The 6,405-nt window shown below is 64.7% G+C and overlaps 1 protein-coding gene across 1 annotated transcript in view; it reads left to right on the top strand.

The window, feature by feature from the left end:
• The first annotated feature begins 806 nt into the window (after positions 1-806).
• The window catches only part of CHRM1 (cholinergic receptor muscarinic 1), a 10,199-nt gene continuing 4,600 nt past the window's right edge, over positions 807-6,405 (top strand). Inside the window, exons 1-2 of the mRNA XM_079788982.1 lie at positions 807-818; positions 1,250-1,341. The gene's annotated coding sequence lies outside the window, so the exon portion shown is untranslated. The remainder of the gene's footprint in view (positions 819-1,249; positions 1,342-6,405) is intronic.

Genomic DNA, 6,405 nt, shown 5'->3' with positions numbered 1-6,405 from the left:
CACACACACTCACCCCCAAACCAGACACCTGTACGCCTCACACGGGGCTCTGCGCGCGGACAGATGCGGGAGCGCACAGCCAGCCCGCGCAGCCCGCGGGTGCGCCAGCCCCTGGGTCTGTTCCAAGTCGGAGCCTCACATGAGGCTCAATGTGTCATTTCCCAACCGAAGGAACAGAGCTCCTTCGCAGCGGGGGGGGGGGGGGGGCGGGGGGCCGGGCTTGGGGCCGGTGGTGGGCGCGCGGGCACGTGCAGGGGCAGGGCGCGGGTGAGGGAAGGAGGCGTGTGAGTCCGGGCGCGGGGCACGGTGGTGCGGGCTGGGGGCTGGGGGCTGGGGGGAAGGAGCCCCAGGAAACAGAGTGTGCCTTTGTGAGGGTGTGTGCCGCGGAGGCTGTGTGCTGTGGGTGTGGGTGTTTGTCTCCCTGCATCCGCCTTCTCTCCCGCTCTGGACTTTTAGCCTTTCTGGGCTCATCGTCCTCGTGTGCTACCCCCTCCGTCCCGGGGCTCAAATTGGGGGCCCTGGTGGAGGAGGGGGGCGCGCTCCAGGACCCAGTCCAACCCCAGACGTTGCCTGAGGCTTCCCTCCAGCTCCCCTCCCTTCCTGTCCTCCCTCCCTCTCTCTCTCTTCCTCCCTCCCTCCCCCCCACCCAGGGCTGGCGTGCCAGGGGGTGGGACATGCCAATCACAGGCTGTGCCTCTCCGGCTGCCAGCGCAGGACGCAGCTCCCCCCGGAGCCAGGTGTTTGGGTCCCTGGAGACACCGCCGGCCGCCCCGGGAGGCAGAGGCGTGGAGGACCCCCCGGACTCCTGTCCAGCCCACGTGAGTGCATTGGGAAGGGTGCGGGAGGGGCCAGCAGGTGGGGCCTGGAGGAGCAGGGTCCTGGGTTCAAGGTGGGGACCGGAGCACCGGGAAATGTGGGTGGACCCCAGAGAGAGGAGGGGGCCAGGGAGGGGTCTAGAGACCAGGGGGCTCGCAGCATTGGACACTGGCTGCCCCAGATGCCCTGTCCCTGGCTTTGAGTGGGCACACCTGGTGTTTTTCTGGGGTTCAGCCGGCAGGGAGACGGAGACCCCCTCAGGGAACTGGACCTGGAGCCAGAAGGGATCAGGCTGCCACGTAGCAGGCACAGCCCCCAGGACCCCAGGGACAGAGGGGCAGGGCAGGGGGCAGCCCTTGTCGTCAGCGCCCTGAGGGAGGCTGAGCCCTCCAATTGGGGTACCAGTCCCAGAACCCCTCCTCTCCTCCCTCAGGGGACTCTGAATCCCACCACCCCCTCCACCTGCAGCGCCCCCAAGATGGACTGAACCAGGCTGCTGGCCAGATGGACAAGCTGGATGCCAAGGTGGGTGTTCGGCCGGAAGCCAGCAGGAGACCAGGCCAAAAGCCCCGGGGCTCCCCGGGGACAAATGGGCACATGCATGGCCACGCGGCAGGGAACATGGTGCCGACATGTGAGGCGCCCGGGGAGCACGCCCCGTGGTCTCGGTCCCGGGCTTCCCCAGGGCGGGTCGCAGCGCTGTGCCCAGGTAACGCAGGGTGCCCTCCCCGGACCCCCAGATCCACCGCGTGGGCGTGGGCGTGGGCGGGGGGCCAGGAGCTCTGCTTGCTGCAGAGTCACCAGCTCCTGGGCGGCCGCCGGGGAGGGTGGTCAGCTGGCACCGGGTCCTGGGGCTGCTCAGGCGGGTCGGTGCCAGCGGACAAGGGCCCACCTCTTCCCACAAGGCACACCTGCAGCGCCACCGGACTGACCGGCCCTGGCCGACGGCCGGGAGGAGCCGTGGGCCCTGCCGCCGCGCCGTGTCCTGGCCCTGGGCGACCAGCTGCTCGCTGAGCTGTCAGAGGGGAGCCACTGCTCGGCCCCGACCTCAGCCACTGTGGCCCAGGAGGGGGGGCGGGGAGGAGATGGCCAAATGGGTGCAGCAGCTGTGACTCCGGCTCCCGGGCCGGGCCTGGGGTCTGAGAGCTGAACCCCGAAGCACAGAGAGGACCCCGGAGCGTCAGCAAGGGGTTAGGCAGAGGTCATGTCAGGCCTGGGAAGGAGCCTCCCCATTGTACAGGAGGAGAGACTGAGGCTGAGGAGGGGAGGGACATGCTCATGGTCACGGAAGGTATTTAGGGGCCCACTCTCCTGGCCCTCAGCACAGTTGGGCCTGCCTGAGCAGGATGGCGGGGTCGGGGAGCTTTGGGGAGCGGCGAGCTCTGGGAGGCGGGAGCGCGGGCTCTGCGGGGGGCGGGTGGGGAGAGGTGGGTGAATTTCTCCCCGGATTTCTGCTGGCTGTGATGCCATGGTGATGCCTAGGAGGGTGGGGGAGGGAGGGAGAGAGAGGAAAGGAAGTGGGGAGAGGAGCAGGAGGAGGAAGAGCAGGGGGCGCAGGGAGAGGAGGTTGAGGGCCCAGCCTGCTAAGGCCAGGCCCTGGTGAAGGTCCACCCGCAGCGAGGGGACCTGGTGGCGGGGGGGCGGGTTCTGGTGCACGAGCAGCATTGACTGAAGGCGGCTGCCCTCTGCGGGGGAGGGGGGTAGTTGGCTCTTCCAGGGGAGACTGTTGAGCCTGAAAATGGGATCCGTTGGATCTGCTTATGCCTGGTCCCCGAGGCCGGGCATGGGGGGTGGAAGCTTTGTGCACCTTTGATGGCTCAAGAGCTACCTTTAGAACTAAGTCCGCCCAGGGGGAGCGAGCGCCGACCGCCGGCTTCGGGTTAAGGCCCCGTCAGAAGGGACAGGTCAGGTGCCCAGCCCCCACCCCCACCTCGTACCTCCTTCTCCCCAAACCGTCCCTTCTCTCCAGTCGGGGCTGCAGGCTCCCGGGCCCAGAATCACAAGATGGCTTCACTCCTCCTTCCTGAACCTTTGGCCAGCACCCCCTCATTCTCGGCCTCCCCTCTCCACTCCTTGGCCAGTGGAAAGATCCCAGAGACCCCGGTGTTCAGGAATCCCTTCCCCAGCCATCTCTCCCCGCTTCCCCGCCTGGCTCTCTCCCCTCCCCCTTCCTCTCATCATCCAGATCCCCAGCCCCCCGGGGATCTGTCCAGGGCGCTGGCGGTCAATAGCCTGGCGGTCAATAGCCTGGCCGCCCTGCGAGAGGCTCTGACCTCATCCCTTAACTCTTTGAGTCCAGGGTGGCTTTCTCCTCCCTTGACACTGCCAGGCGCCATCCATGCCCACGCCTGTCTTACCTCCTCCCCGCCTCCCGGCAGCGGGCGAAGCAGGGCGCCCTCGGTCCAGGCCCGGCCCCCAGGTGAGGATGCCCGTGGCTCTTCTCCTGTGCTCTCAAGCCAGCCCAGCAGGGCCTCGCCCAGGGGACAGGGACCTGGCAGGTGAGGACATACAGGCCTGGAGGGAACAGCGGGACCACGCTCAGGAGCTGGTCCTGCCCCCGGCAGGCTCGTCCTCATGCCCCGGCCTGGAGCCAGGCAGGACGACTCCGCGTACACACGCATGTATTTGTCCCACAGATGTTTACTGAGCAACTACTGTGTGCCAAGCACAGGTTCAAAGCCCTGAATGAGGCAGACACGGCCCCTCCCCTGCCTCTCAGAGAGCTACATCGGCACCTCCCCCTTCCCACCGCACTGTCATCATACATCACACAGACAGACAACAGGCACTGTCACACACGCACACACACAAGCCCGGTCCTAACGGAGGGCTGACACCTCCCCAGTGACTGACTGAGCCCGGGGGTTGGCCAAGCTTGTCCAGATGGACAAGGAGGCTGCTGAACACCCCCTCTCCACAGAGCAATATATTTTTATTGATTTCAGAGAGAAAGGAAGAGGGAGAGAGAGATAGAAACATCCATGATGAGAGAGAATCATTGATTGGCTGCCTTCTGCACGCCCCACACTGGGGATCGAGCCCGAAACCCAAGCATAGTCCCTGACCAGGAATCGAACCGTGACCTCCTGGTTCATAGGTCGATGCTCAACCACTGAGCCACGCCAGTCGGGCCCCACAGAGCAGTTTAGAATAGAGACCCAAGAGGAGCTGCCGCATCCCAATCCTGGTGGCATTGCTGACCAACTCGCGGGCGGTCCTTCAGTCTCTAAGCCTCAGCTGCCCTTTCAACAAATTGAGGACAACAGAACCTACTTTGCAAGGAGTTATAACAGGTCGAGTAGAGCATACGTATAATGCTTACAGCCACGCCGGGTATATTGCCAGCAGGAAGTACCAGTTGCTGTAATAACATTAATGAGATTATGTGAAGCTCCCAACAACCTTCATCAGGAGGCCACGGTCCTGGACGGAAGAGCCCCTCCCCGCCTCCTTACCCCCCAGACGTGACACCCTCGGAGGATGAGTCCCATCCCCACAAAGCTACAGACTCACCCACCACTTCTGACTCTTACTCAGCAAGGACACGCCCGCACACTCACGCACTCATCCCGCAGAAGGGTCACCAGGTCGGAGTGGGGCCTTGCCCAAAGTCACACAGCCAGACGAGAGCAGAGATGGGGGCTAAAGCTGGGCAGAGGCAGCGCCCAGGACGTCCGGGGGGAGTCCTCCCCAACCCCCTGCACCCCCATCGACTAACTCCGCCCCCAGGGATGTTTCACAGAACAGGCGAGGCTAACGCGGCCTCCAGCCTCCCTCACCGGGTGGGAGGCAGATGGCCTCTAAGCCCCTCCTCTGCAGACGCTCCGGGGCTGCTGGGCCCTGGCTCAGCGCAGGGCTCCTTCCCCAGGAACCAGCCGCAGTCGCAGAGCCTGGTCCCTTCACAACCACCGTCTCCTGACCTTCGCGGCCTTGAACAGGCAGAGGGCTGTCCCCCGTCAAGGTTAAGGAGACCCGCCCAAGGGCACACAGCAGGGACCCGAGCAGGCCTCCCGGGCCTTCTCCTGAGCACATCGCCGTCCAGCGAGGTCTGGGGAGGACCCGCGTCTGGGTGTGGAGGACAGGCCAGGCCGGGCCGTGGACAGCTGCTCAGAGCTGCATCCCCGGAGCTCAGAAGCCCCAGGGGCTGGCAAGAATCAGGGTTCAGTTCCCCACAACCTCTGCTCTCCTCCTCCCTCCCAGGCGGGCGGCCTTGGTCCTCATAGCGGAGGGGGAGGATGCTCGCCCCCGCTTCCTGGGAGACATCAGGGAGTCCCTTAGCCCCCGCCCAGTATCTTCATCTACAACGCAGAGCTAAGAGCCCCCATTGGGGTGTACTGTGGATTAAGGGAAGTGGTATGCCACAGCAGGGGCCCGGCATGCAGGAGGCGATGAATTGTGGCGGTTATCAACATGAAAATGAGGACGTGGGAAGGGGCGTCCGCCATCGAGGAGGGGGGCTCCGCCTCCTCGCCTCCACGGACCGCTTCTTCCCTCGGAGGCTTTTAGTGATCCACCAGCGCCCTCGCCAGCTCCCCACAGGGGCCTGGCAGCACGGATGGGCCGCGGGGAGATGGCAGTCCAGCCCCGGCTGAGAGAACACGTGAGCCGCCCGCCTCTGCAGCCGCACCTCCGGGACTTGGGTCCTTTCTGTTCAGCGTCTGGAGGTGTCAGTTTCAGGGTCCTGTACATCCTCCCAGACGCCCGCCGGCCCACCTCCCCCGCCGGCAGTGAGGGCTGTGCCTGGGGTCTGCGCGGGCAGGGCCAGAGCCAGAGGGGCTGGGCTGCATCGGAGCGAGGAGTCAGGAAGAACAGGCCTTTGACTGGGTGGCATTTCCGAGCCAGGCGCTTCGGCTGGGGGGCGCAGGGCAGCCGGAAAGCAGGGGTAACGCGATTGCGGATGATCACACGCCCGGGAAGGGACGACTTTGAGATTCAGAGCCAGGAATGCTGGAGTCGGGGTGAGGCGAGCGAGGCCCTCGTCCCAGAGTACAATTTACGAGGGGCACCCAGACACCCTCCGTAATCAGGATAAATACTACAGTAATGTAATATTTCAAGAAATCAAATAGCTAACTACCCTCCACGGTGGGTGGGCCGTCTGCTTTTGTAAAGCTTCCTCGGACCCAGGGCCAGGATTAGAGCGAGGCGTGGGTGACGGGGTGTGTGTGTGCGAGTGCAGGGTCGGATCCTGTCTTTGTTCAAACTTGTGTTTATGACGGGCGCGTTGCATTGTTTTCCATTTTTAAATATTGCATTGAACTGTCACTTGCTTGATGCCTGAGTTTTGAGGCACTTCCTTAAGTGTCCCACCCAAGGCGAGGGCCTCCCTCGCCCCACCTGCTGCGTGTGAGGCACGGGGTCAGAGCGTTGAAGGCGGCCCCATCGAAGGAGGCGCTGCAGCCGGGGAGGCGCAGCCCCAGGCCTTCCAATCGAGCCTTTTGGGGAAGGGCCCAGGTCGCCACTGGGGCTGCGCTGAGGCACCTGGGAGCTGGGGGCAGGCAGCACCCAATCTAAGAGCCAGACCTGGGGCGACCCGGTGCCTTCTTCCCCCTTTCCCTGGGCCTCGGTTGCTGCTTTTGTGCAATGGGC

This window comes from Cnephaeus nilssonii, assembly GCF_951640355.1.
Source record: "Cnephaeus nilssonii genome assembly, chromosome: 13".
In the NCBI taxonomy this organism is placed as follows: domain Eukaryota; kingdom Metazoa; phylum Chordata; class Mammalia; order Chiroptera; family Vespertilionidae; genus Cnephaeus; species Cnephaeus nilssonii.
The sequence above is the reverse complement of the archived record's forward strand: the minus strand, read 5'-3'. Positions and strand labels throughout refer to the sequence as shown.